We start from the raw sequence: 13,858 nt of genomic DNA on the forward strand, positions 1-13,858 counted from the left end.
ATCTGATTGGGTTTGTTACTTAGGAAAGCGACAGTGGAGACAGGATTGATTCAATAGTCTAAGACGAAGCTTAGATGGGGAGGGATGCTCAAATAAGGGGCTGTGGGTAAGTGTTAGTGATTGGTTTTAAATCAGTTTTCCTTCGCTCTGGATTTCACGTGGAGGGAAGGTTGGTACTGAAAATCCTCTTGTCAGAGAAAACGTGCTAAAAGGGCAATTTACTCACTCCCTGCACTGCCATCCAGCTCAGCAGGGCTCTGGAGCTGTAGGAGGCCTTCCAGTTAAACACTTAGAGTGGAAAAAACAACTTTCAGGTGTGGTTTATGACGTACCAAAAACCGATCCTGTGGGTCTGCCTGGTGCACAGCCATTGCCAAGAGCATCAGCGAGGCTGAGGTGGCAGTGGCTCTCATTGGGTATTTGTGGGAGGGAAAGGTCTGGAATGGTCTAAGATTTTGCAGCCATTAGTAAGACTGTGTGTGTGCAAGGAAGGAAAGCACAAACCTCTTGGGGTTTTCTCATAAAAAGTGTGGGAGGAGGGTTTGGGTCTGGGCCCCTCTATCCTCCAGCCCCAGATGAGGGTATGGGAGGAGGGCACTGTTTCTTGCTGAGATTTGTCTCCACTGTAGCCAAAAAGGCCAGATTAAAAGCCTCCATGAAAACATTCATTTAAAGCAGTGAGTCTTGCTGAGCAAAATATGACTCAGAAATCCAGGAAACAATCTGATTCCTCCTTCCAGAAATGGCCTGGTCACTAAACCAAAATGGTTTTAAATCATAGCTGCCAAAGAATTCCATTAAACAGGCTGAGCGGGAGAAAAGAGGCTGTGTGCTGCAAATAACTGCATTAGCCACACGACAAAACAAATATAACAAAAGCCTCCAAACAAAATTACATTTCACAATTAGCAAATGAATAACTCTTTAGACAAAAGCAAGGCAATGGAAAAAAATTTAACATAGACTGACGCTTCTAATTGTCTTTCTTTTAGCTCCTCTGTTCACTGATCCATTGAGCAATGATAAAGGCATTAAATTTGGTGATTATGTTCAGTGTTTCTAATGACAGTGAGCTGCCTGGGACTTGAGTGGCTGTGCTCAGGTGTGGGCTGGAGGGAGCCGTGTCTCTGCACAGCAGTGCACTGTGCAGTTGTCTGTATGGAGGAGGTGAATCAAGGTAAAGCATCTTAACCACCTCCATCCTTAGCAGATCTGGCAAGAGTCTTCCTCCTGATCTAGGGCAACAGTCTATAGTGCCAGCACAGAGGAAAATTCCTGCTGGAGTTGGTTCTGGGTGCGTTCAGCTCTTGAGGGGGCAGCGATGCCCTGGAGCTGGAAGCCCCTCACTGTGGATGCTCAGGGCCAGGCTCTGTCCCCGGGATGCTGAGACGTGCTGGGTGCACTTGGGCTGGGCTGTCTCTCACGCACAGTAAGGCTGCTCTGGAATCACAGGCTATGATTCCCCTTTTTTATTTGTTTTCTCAACTGTAGGAGCTTGTTTCCCCAAAGCACATCCCCCAGCTACCACTAGCTTGGGCTTTCTTCCGATTCCGATCAAGTTCGTACTTATGGCTTTGATTGAAACAGGCGTGTGATCTTATTATCCATATGTCCACCGGGGCGCGTGTCACAGCTTGCCTAGCACATGGTAGTGCTTATAATATCATTAACAATGTCTGAATAACAACTGTTAGTTAGAGTCAGCCTTTATTATCACATGGGGCTTCGCTGGGTTTTTCTTTGATTATTATTCTTCTTCTATCTTGTTGTGAATGCTTCTCAATTCTGTGCTAATGAAAGGCCATTGCCTGCAGATGGATGCAACAACACCTTTCAAAGATGCCTCGGTGTGGGTGAGAGATGAGATGCTTTAGGCAACTACTCTGGTCCTGGGCATGCTGTTCCTGCCTGAGTTACATGACCCAGATCTTCAACATCTCAGCTCCTTCCAGATGAGATTGATGCCCAGTGACCAAAAATGGTCTTGAAGTCCTTCCTGCTGGAGTTTAAATCTCCACCACCCGGCTGTTGTGCCAGAGAGAGGAACTTTTTGCTGCCTGTTTTCAAGGTGCTCAGGTCCTGGCTCAGACTTTGTGCCCACCACCACTGTCTCTGCTCCTTGTTGGAATGATGGGAATGCTGCAGCCCTTGGGGACATGCAGTGCTCTTCACCCAGTGAAGCAGTATCAGAGCCAACACTGGACCCCGACTCCTCCTGAGTCCAGTGGTCATAACCATTGCTCTGTGTGGGTTTTTCCTTCACCTCTCTCCATGCTTTAGAAAATGTCTGAGCTTCCATTAGCATCCTCAAATCAAGAAAGTTCCTGGCCCTGGGAATGTCCTGAGCATCAGGGGAGCAGGGTTTGCCCTGCATCAGTGACATGAGTTTTATGCCTCTCCCCTTTCAAGTGTGTTCCCTGTGATGTATTGACCCGCTGTGTTTTTTCAGTTGTGTTGTGGTTTGGAGAAAAACAGCTCTGCTCCTGCAAACAAGGCAGCTCTGAGCTGGAGCAGGGCGAGCTCATAAAGCTCAGCTGGGAGCCATGATAGGTAAAGGGGAGGAAGAAAGTCTCCTGGGCACAAGAGAAGCATGGAACTGGTTCCTATCACTGCCAGGCTGAACAGGCAAAAGTCACAAAGCAGAACATGGCCTGGTTGAAAGCCCCTTCTCTCTCTCTCTCTCTCTCTCTCTCTCTCTCTCTCTCTCTCTCTCTCTCTCTCCAGTGTTTCCCAAGGTCTGGGTTTGCCCCCAGCCTAGACTGGAGGAGAGGCAGGACAAAGGCTGACATGAATATCCTCACTCAAACACTGCTGCATGCATTGCCCCTGCACTGGGAAACTCATCTGCTTCCTGCTTAGGGAATTTTCACGGGGTTGCTGTGATGGGAGGGGATGCATTCTCATCCCCACACATGTTCCCTCCCCTCCAGTTGTCTGCCATGGGTCCCTCTGTGCACGTTTGCATTGATATCCCTTTTCCCCTGATTCCCTTCTCTGAAAAATGCCTCAGCACCCATACTCCTCCTCCTGGGGTCTCCAGCTGCCCTGATATAGAGTATTTCCCTTGCCAAACTGGCCTTGCTGAGCTCAGATGGAGCCAGGACAGTGTGACACACTCCACCCACCACCGCTCCTGTTCAGGAGCATCCTTGGTTTCTCACCTCCTGTCATCCCAGGATAGACAGACTGATCCACCCTGGACCCCACAACCCTGAAAATGTTCCAAGTGCTTTTTCACCCCAATTTTTTGTCCTTCTCCTCCCGTTGTGCTGCCCTCTTGTAGATCAATCTTCCCAAACTTTTCTTGCAACTATTTAATTTTGCCATGAGCTTTTGAGAAAAAGGTCAGTATTAGGAGTGAAGCTGGAAACATGAGACCAGAGGGTCTGGGGAGCTGGTGCCACAGGCCCAGGCACTATGGACGTGACCATACATTGATTTGTACGTGCATACCCTGACTGCAGCCATCCATGCCTCTGCAGCAAACAGAGTGAGCTGTGTACTTAACTAATGAATTAAACAACTATAATTAATTCTATTTATAAGATGCCTCTAGGTGTATTTACAACAAGAACAATAAAAACAATAACACATTACATGATGCCAAGCAGCATTAGTTAATGCAAACGAGAACATGACGCAGCCAAGCCCCAGCACTGGCTGCCCTGTGCTGCCAGCCTGGCTGAGCAGCATTGCCTGGGCCCCTTCTCAGTTTTGTTTTCCTTCCCTCAGCTCTGATTTCAAGCACTTATTGGCTTGTTGACAATATTCTTTCTATTTTTTTGGTTAAAGAGGCCACTTAAATCTAATGATCTTCGGTTTAAGATGGGTCTTCCCATCTCATCATGTCCAGACTTCACTGGACAAGTGTGTCCATCTCAAATAGCAAAATTTTCCACCTGTTTGCACCCAACCCCGACCACTGCCCCCAAAGCCCCAGAAGAACCTAACAAAGTGGGGCTGGTGTTGCCAGAGGGCAGCAGGGTTGGACAGCCATCAGAGCAAGCCCTGCACCATCACCAGCTCCACGACAGCATCCCAGGGCAGGGACTTACCCACAGCAGGTGGTAGCCAGGGATGGAGATGCATCAGAAGCACCACTGGAGGAAGATAGAAACAGATATCTCCTGAGAGGGACCTCACAGGCCATCAGGATTTTCAGAAGGGATTTCCCCACATTCAGTTTTACAACCACATCCACCTCCTGTTGGGAGTTTGGACCAGTGGCTGTTTGTTTAGCTTTGATCATTTGATGGCAAGGTGGGGGTGAAATATTCCTCCCTCCTCTGCACACCACTCTCCAGGTGAGAGCACATGTCTAAACCTTCTGATGGCTGTTAGACTTGGTTAAACCAATACTCTTTTTATTATTTTTCTGGCAATAAGCATATGGGCTGTAACTCTTTTTGTCAGCACTCCAAGAAGGGTTTAACACCTTCCCCGTAGAGGACAGCCTACTGATTACCTGCTGCTCTGCTGGGATATCTGCAGCCTGCCTTCCCTAACTCCAAACTCGTTTAGAAATCCAGCACACCTGATTTCCAGGAGAGCTGCAGCACTTTCCTTTGAGCAGGAACACAGTGGTCTGCACTCCAGGAGGAGATGCACAGAGTCAGAGACTGAGCTTGGATGTTGCTCACTCTCCCTTGCTGTAGCAGGTGGGGAAGGGACTTGGGTCTGCCTCTTCCCAGGGCTCCTCGCATGATCCTTGATGGGTCATGCAAGGGGTTGTGAGCGTGATCAGTGAGGGTCTGACTGTCAAAATCCACCCTCATGCAGTCTTGGAATGCCCCAGGCTGCACACATGGTGTTTTCCTCTCCCTCAGTTCCTGGGGCTGCCAGTTATTGATATGTTGAATGATGTGGGGTAAGCCATTAATGATAAGAGACTGTTCCACTTGCAGCTATTGGGTGTGATATCTGTCTGCAGTGGTGCTCCTGAGAGCAAATTTCCCCTCAAAGAAATGTGCATCATGGAGAGTTGAGCTCAGCTCTGCACTGGCTTTCTCCCTCCCTGTGTTGTATGGACTGAACTGATCCCCAAGCAATTTTTGGGGGCCAAGGCTGCAATATGTCAAGGCAAACCCACTCATCCCATCTCCATGTTCTGGTTCCCACTGGTCATCACCAGCAGCAACGGGATGTGCTTCCATGCAAGCAGCCAGTCCCCAAAGGCAGTGAACCCCCTGCCATCCTCCTCTGCAACCCCTCTGCAAGGGGAGGCTGTGCAAAACTCCCATCCCTGCTTTCTTTGGCAGGGGTTGCCTCGAGCCTTTCGGTTTTGACAGCTCCTTCTGGGCACATGGCCAGCCAGTTCCATGCTCCTTTTTGCTCATCAATCTTTTCACCAAAACATGGTGATATACACTGTGATATACACTGAGAAGCATCCCCACGGGGTCCCAAGACAGCGGACAAATTACCAGATTATTTGTGAATTTTAGCCACCCGATGGGAATTCAATGCTTCGACTGTAAACGTGAAATCAGCTACTTCCTACAACTTCAAAACAGGGAGCTGTTAACAAGTCAGGTAAATTAAACAGCAGACTCGCTGCACTAACAGGCAGAGCTGTCAGGAAAAGACAGATGCCTGCAATCAGCGTGGAGCTCAGCCCAGCTCCCCATCCCTGGCTTGAGGAAGAAAGCACTGGCTTGTTCTGGAGCAGCTGCCTGGGAAGTTCCTCCAGGAGCAGATCTACCCCATGCCTTTTCTCGCCCTTCACTGGGATGCTCCTGTACAAGCCCAAACTGGGCAGTGGTGCCTATCCATGCTGCAGCACCTCACCCCAACCTCCTACTCCATCTTGGTGTTGGCCCCTGCAAATCCTTCAACACCAAGAGTGCAAGAGCTGCAGGAGGAAACTCTCCAGAAACTGTGCTGTGAGCACAAAATGGCTTTAAAACCTCACTTTGCCAGAGATCAGATAGAGGAGGAGCAGCGCTCAGTTAGGGATCAAGTTGAGGGTATCGCTCAGCTGAACAAAGCCCCTTTCCCTGCAAAAAGCCATCAAAACCAGGGTTACAGGGGCTCATCCTCTCCTGCTGCACAGGGATCTGTTAAGCCAGAGCGTAACTCTGAGTGCTCCCAGGCAGAGCAACTCTGACAAGGGGAAAATGCACCTACACTGGAATTTGTTAGGTCCATTTATTATGGATAATTTAAACACACTACAGAACTTAGTGTGCTGTATGCACCCTTTGATAGGGCTCCACAGTGCTGTAATCAACTAGTGCTGACAATAGGAAATGCAGATTTATTAATTCTCATTTATATATTGGCTTAAATACCTCAGAGTTAAATAAGCAGATTTTTTTTTCTAATTCCCCCTTCTTAATGCATGGCAGATCAGGTTAAATTTCTTAAGAATAGTCACTGGCATGAGCTAATTTATATAGAACTCTTTTGAAATGTGAAATGTATTCACAAAAAATAGTATTTTGGGGAGTGAAACTAAAAGGCATCAGAGTGTGAGATACCTTTTTTTCCTCATCTTACCTCTTTGAACAAATTTGGTAAAGAGAAGCACATGCCATCCTTGTACCTCTCTTGGAAGATCCTTGATGGCTTATTTAAAATATTTATGTAGGTACAGAAGGAATTACTCTCACCTTTGTGTCTGCAAACAATTCCCAGCAGTATACTACAGGAGGCTTTCAAGGTTTGGGCCTTTTTTAAAGTAGTTAAGAACCCTTTGCATAAATGTCATCTGGTTTTATTGTTTTGACACTTCTGCAATGATAAATATTGTTACTGAAAGTCAGCAAAACAGATGGATGGCTGCCTTGGAGGATTTTGTGAAATCTCATGCTAATTAAGGGACTGTCAGGAAGCAAAAAAATAAAAAAAAAAGAATTGAGATTGAGATACTGCATTTGCTTCTCTGACTTGACACACAGGGAAAAATGTTAATGGGGAGGTGGTGCTGGGGCTTGAGGAGGGTGTGCTGTGATGGGCTCGCACCTGCTTGCCCTCTTGCTTGCTACTCAGAAACCTCACCAGGTTTTGGAGTAATGTTGCCTTTCTCTGAGCTTTAAAAGGAATGGGTGATCTTGTGGCAGAGAGCAAAAGGTGTTGGGAGCTCAGTCATGAAACAGGAGGATGATGAAACTCTCCCTGTGCATCTTCTTTGGCCGTGCCCATCAGACCTACGATTTCAGGATGGTTGCGGACCCAGTGATGAAAAAGCATCCAGGAACCCCTCTCATTCTGGGAGAACAGGAGTGGAAGAGGTCCCAGCACTAGGTGGGGGAAAAGGATACAGCACCTGGTTGCCTTTAACTGAAACAGCCACAACATCAGTAAAAAGTTACAGGCTGGCACGAAATTGATTGGTTCTAGGAGGTAAAAACTGAAAAACACCCGTGGACTCAAAGGGCCGGTGGGAATGAGGGGGACCTGCCCAGGGTTTTGTTTACACTTCCAGGTTCCCACCATTAAGCAGAGGAGCTGACAGGGTTGTTTTCCTTCCAGCAGCTTGAACTCATCTGTTTGTCTTCATCTCTATTTGCAAACAGCGGCCCAGGGCCAGCTTTGCTTTCACTTTATCCTTGGCGGCAGAGAGAGCGGCAGAAACTAGAGCTGCAGCCCATCCAGCAGCATGAGGGATGGGAAACAGCTGAGTAGGGAGAGCCCGGATTCCCTGAGGAGTCCAGGTTAAACAAGCCTAGCACGGGACCCACAGGCATTTGCAGACCTCCCTACCAGCTTGGGAAAGGTGTTGAAACACGGCCAAAAGCCTGCACGCTCCACACCTTGCCAGCCTTCTTCATGTGAATGGGCAAGAGGATCCTGATTACAGCCTTGAGGATCCTGATTATCCTTGGTAATCCTTGATTGGCATCCTTGATGCTCTCCTAAACATGATTCTTTTTTCTGAGACACCTAAGCTGTGCAATGTGGGACAGCAAAATGCAATGGACCAGTTGCTGGTCTGGGATCAAAGAGCAGTTGAGTTACAGCCCCGAGTCTGTCACTGACTCATTGACTAAGTTAGCAATAGTTCATCAAGGATATTAATGGTCTTTTCCATCACTGCAGCCTTCAGTTGGTTTCTCCCACAGCAACCTTATATACATCACCAGGGCAAGCAGTGTTGACAATAAAAAACCATCCTTCCCCAAAGGGAAGGGACCGTTCATCACCAGGTGCCCCTGCTGCTCTGGGAACATACATGGGTGGTTGGAAGCAGGTCATGGGTCATCTCTCTCGTTTCTCCCAAAATATTTCTGAGGAGCGATCACAGGTCTGGATTTGTCTCAGCACTGGTTAGCTGAGAGCTTTGGTGGGAGTCTCAATCCTGTGGGTGTCTTCTTCAACCAGGGCAGCAAGTGGAGAGTTCAGAGAGCGATTTCTCCAGCCCAGGAGGGAATTGCTCACCGGTATGTCCCTGCACAGGTACCAGCCTGCTGTCCCATAGTGGACAAATCCCACCACACTCCCCACAGTGGCAGGATCTATTCTCCCACCCCAGTTTCTTGCCCTGCAGCAGCACCTCTCCTTTCCACATCTAGATTTGCCAACTATTTCTCCACTTTGTGGGGTCGTCCTAAACAGCCCCCTACTTTGCTTCCTCAAGACATACAACTCTAAAAAGACCTTCCCACCAACATCTGAGGTCCCTGCTTCTGTACATGGTTAGAAATCTGTCACTGTTTGCTCAGAAGCATTACCCAAACACCCCCAAAATGGACACCAAGAAAAGAAAGCCCAACCATTGTCCCTTCATTTGTCTGTAAGCAGCTCCCAACGCTCCCAATCTCCAGAGTACTTGGCTTTGTAAGCTTGAGATCTTCCTTGGCCTTCATACTCATCTTGTTGTATTTTAATTTAAAAAAATCTCATTGATATTTTGCATTTTTTTTTTTTTATTTCCCAGGGTGCTAATATTCCTTTCAACAGACCTTGATTAATGGCTGAAGGCTCAGGAATATTCCTGGTATTCACTTAGCCAGAGCAATTACAGTGTAAAGAACAGCATGAGGACCCTGGGCTGACATGCAAATAGCCATGTTACACAATTAGTTGATGCACAATTAATTGGAATAAGGACAAATATAGTCAAATAAGGCTGGTTTTAGGCTGTGTAAATCTGAGGCATACCTTAGGGTTATACAATTAAGAGACGTAAGGAGGCAACAGCAGAATCCTTCAAGGGCAAAAAGCCTATTCCTGAGAAAAATGCTTTTCTCTTTAGATCCAACCTGGGAAAAACTGGCAAAACAACAGGCAAAGTGACCTGAACATGACAAAGACTAGACAGGCACATATCCCTTTCTTGCACTGGTTTGCACCAAGTATTACCAGCACTGGCCAGGGCACCTTGCCACAGGGAGAGGTGACAGGGGACAGGAGGAGGCAGCCCAGGGAGGGATGACCTCTTAAACCCATTGGCACTTGAGGTGCAGAGAGGGAGGCATCCCAGCATGGGTGATCCTGCCCCTGCTCCTGTCCAGCAGCACCCAGGACCCTGCACAGGGCTCTGCCACACCAGTCTCACAGGCTTGGAAAGGATCAATCACCCCCAAACCTGCCCAAGCCTCACAGGGCACTTCTGCTCCTCATCCCTTTTTATAACACAAGAACCACCAAAATTTCTTGGAAGATGAAGGAAAAAAAAATCCCACTAAGGTCGTGCACAGCATTGCCACAATGGTCTCCACTATGACCCACTAAAAATGAGGATAAACTTTGAATGCTCATCTGTCAATTTTATTTCCCTCCCATCTATTTCTCCCTGGTTTGCAAGCCCAGAAATGGGGAGAGAAGGTGGGATGCAAACACTTTTTTTTTTCTGCAGCTGCTTCAGAGCTTGTCTTCTCGTCCTCCAGGCTGCTGGTGGTCTGTGATCCACACAATGACTAAAACTGCACAGCCCCGTGGAAACAAAATAATTAACCAGCAGGCAGGGAGCACTGGGGTCTTCCTGCAGCTGAAGGAACAGGGCACGTTCGTCACTGAAATGTGCAGAGGACGAGCACGCCTCGGGGTCCTTGCAACATTCATTTTATTTTATTACTACTTTATTTTCCTGTCCTTTTGAAAACTGCTACATTAACCCCCAGATCTTAGATATTGAGCTTAGCCGGTGTTAAAAGTTTAATTACTCTTACTGTTAATTACAGTGCCTGCAGAAAGCACTTGCCATCCTGTCCTGGCAAGCTTTGATTCCCTGCATAGTTTTAATGGTGGGATATATTTTGGGGAGAGTTTTCCATCCTCTGGTGAATGAAGCCCCTGATGGCTGGTGGATGAAGAGACATTGAGATGTCTGAGAGCATCCGAGTATGACCCCAGGCAAGGTCCTTCGAAGTGGCAGTAAGACAAGATATTCTGGAGATGTCCTGACCCAGTCTACACTTGTTTCCCTATTCCTGTTACCTTGGTCTATGGGTCTGGATGACCACTTCAGTTTTTTCCTGGTCTCAATTGAACCTTTATTCCTGCTGTTCTTGCACATCTTCCCAAACACCTGCATTCTTAGAGTTCCCAGTGGATGAGCCTGCAGAATGGACCTCAGCACAGCTGAAGCAAATGCATTTAAAAATTGACTTGGTTTGCAGAGAACTTCCCTGCGTGTTTCACAAGCTTGTGGTATTCTGGACGTTTTCACAGGCTTTAGATATCCACTTCTCCTACCTTGATCAGTAGCCTTACTTCATTTGTCAAAGAGGGAATTAATCAAACCCTATAAAACATTCTCCATGTTCAGTCTCTTACTGGGGTTCTATTGAGAAACAAATGATCCTTTAGGACTTAAATCAATGTTGCTTGAGCCAATACCCTTCATGTGATTTCAGTGGGGTTTGGATCAGCTTTTTCACATGCACCTTATTACAGTAAGTGTCATTTATCCAGAGATGATATTTAGCCTTGAAAAACGATCAGGAACATTTTAAGCAGCCAAAGACAAATTCTACTTGATCAGACATACAATAATGATTGACGGTAATGGAAAAAAACAAATGCTGTAATGATGATTTACTCGCCTGTCAAAAAATATTAGTCATCCCAGAATTATGCCAGGCTTGTGGGTATGTGGGGATATGTACACAAACACACGTGTGTGGGTACCCATGCCATGCTGTATCTGTGACAGCAGTGTGTGCACATGCTCTGGGGCTGGGGAACAGTGACAAAGAGTCTCTTGCACAGTGGAAAATATAATTCACAAGGGTGGCAGCAGTGCTTTGCTGAGGGATGATGAGAGGAAGCATCTAATTATCAGTGTGTGCCATATGAACTATCACTGGTGTGTAGGAGAACATACAAAACACATATGCTGAGGCCTCATTTCACCCTGTAAGTTAAACCCTGTATTTAAGCATGGACAGTTTGACCATATTTCATCCTAGGGATTTTTGGCGATATGGAATGGAGATGATTTTGCAGGACCTCAGTGTCATGTGTATACTGTCACATATTTAAAATAGATGTGTGATGCATTTGATCCAATATTTATTTTTGCCAGCTGGGTTATGGGGGTTGCTGCTATCAAATGTTTGAGTTCCTTGCTGCTGATCAGGGAAAGGGGCTTTTCATGGGCTTTTATTTGTTGGGTCCTCTCCCCCCCCCCAGCACAATTTCAGGTAATTTCATGCCATTAATACTGGTCATGAACCTCCCCTCACATTTGAAACCAGCACCAGGGTGCAAGAGTGAATGAGACCATCCTAAGATTTCTGTTTCTTTACATAAATCAAATTCTTTTACAATCCTTCAACATAACACATTAAAATGTGCCTGTCTGCCCCACTCTCTCCTGGCAGCGTTCTCCCGGATTGCCTGCGAGAGGAGTGGAGACCCCTGGGAATTGTTTAGCAGCGATTCACTGGGTCAGTGTATTAGAACAGACTCAAGTCTATCAGCCAGATGGTGACTTCAGAAAAAAATTGACACACCATTTCAAACTGATTTCACGCAAACCCTCCTGAGGGGAGCCAGTGGGAATCCAGCAATCAGATCTGTTGTGAATAAATATTACAAAATTGTCAATTACAAAAGGGATGTTTAAAATGTTTGACTGATTTAGAAGTCTATTCATTCCTTGCCTCATACTTTGATGACGGATCTTTCAATATCACTGACTGATTGCTTCCCTTGGCCAGAGAAATCTCAGCTTTTAATTTTTTTATTGGAAGAAGGTACTGTACTGCCTTTCCAAGTTTTTATGGTAAGCAGGCACCTGAGATAAAAGCTAAGCCAGGTACAATTTGGAGCACGATGTCTTCTACAGATAGTGGCTTAAAAATGAGCATTGGACTTAATAAGGCAATCAGGTCTGAATGCTTTCAAAGCTACACAGGACCAAGGTCTCTCACGGGTAAATTTAATCAATGTACATACAAATGTCTCCCTTTGCAAAGAGGAAAAGTTGGAGTATCTTTCCAAGCACCAGCTATACATGCTCATCAGGTTATGTATTCAGCTGAAAAAGGTATTTGCCTTGTGTTGAAACTCACAGTGGAGGCAGTTTTTGCTGTCCTGCTCCCTGTGTGTCTGCTCTTGGTCCATCACCTTCTCTGGCCTTGTTTCTTTGTCTCGAACTGCACATCCAGGCAGTCCATCCCCATCTTGGCAGGGTTGAGCCTTCCCCATCCTTGGCCACCCCCTCCCTCCATTGGCCCAGAGCATGCCAATGTTACCTTCTAACGTTGTGTTTCCAGGGGATCTTTGATTTTAGCACACTACTGGACCACTCTCTGCTTCCCTCTGAAGGAGACCAGACCCCTGATGTGGTCACTGTTCACTCCTCTTTTTTTTTTTTTCTTTTTTTTTTTCTATCTCTGAGTGTTTTAATTTCTTGTCCCAGAGTGGTATCACCAGTTGTCTTTCTCCCTTTAGATCTTCATATAGTAAATACTAAAGCTCACCTCTGAGTGAAACTGTTGTTCCCACGTGTGTTGTTCCCATGTGCCTTTTTGCTGGTCTGGCCAGGTCAGCCTTACAAGTCCTTCACTCTCACCAGATGGAGATATGATTACTGGAAAGGACAATGAAACATAAATCAAAGTTATTCCAGAAACAGAATTTCAAAGGGTTTCTAAGGATGAAAATGAAACATATAAAGCTTTATTAGTGCAGTAGTATTTAATTGTAGCCAGATTGTAGTAGATTTATACATTTATAGAAATTTATATACTATGTTTCCATCCTGGATTTGTCTCAGTTTCTGAGAGATTATAGCACTTTCTTGTAGTCCTAAAATTTTTTCAATAAACAAATAAATTTCTCTTTTAAATAAACCAGATTCCAGGCCTTGTCTCTCTGGATTATATCTACAATTCAGCCATCAGCCTGAACCTGAGCAAGGCCTGGAAGAACCTTTCTCAGCAAATATTTGTCCACCTTTTCAGAGATTTGGTTTGCCTCACTTGTTTAGCTCTGGACACAAGCAGTGATATGTGGTATTTATATTGCCTTTTGCTGCGCCCTTTCTCCCTGGGCAATGGTCATAGGCAGCTCCAAAGAGGAAAGAGCCATCAAAGGAGATGTCTCTGACCAGGAGGGATGGAAGGTGATCTCCCATCTGGGTGACACCTGTGGTCTCTGCCCCTCTTGCTCTAAATACTTGCTGTTCATCAGCATGGCTGCCCTGCTTCACGCTGGAATGGCCCATGCTATTGGGGTCATGCTGGTTCATGAAAAACCCTCACTGCATCCCCTGTTGCCTTGGACACACACCACTCTCCCCAGTGTGGTTGCAACCCTGTACCCTTCCTTACATCTCCTCCACAGCCCAGAGGCACCATGACATTGCTGACCCGCTGGTACCCCCCAGCTCTGGCTTTGCCTCTCCTTGAAATAGTATCTGGCTGCCCCTCCAGGGAGGCCTGGGAGAATCACATGCTTTGCAATG

The sequence above is a fragment of the Manacus candei genome, unplaced genomic scaffold (assembly GCF_025592945.1).
Source record: "Manacus candei isolate 608988 ecotype Guabito, Panama unplaced genomic scaffold, ASM2559294v1 h1tg000002l, whole genome shotgun sequence".
Taxonomy (NCBI): domain Eukaryota; kingdom Metazoa; phylum Chordata; class Aves; order Passeriformes; family Pipridae; genus Manacus; species Manacus candei.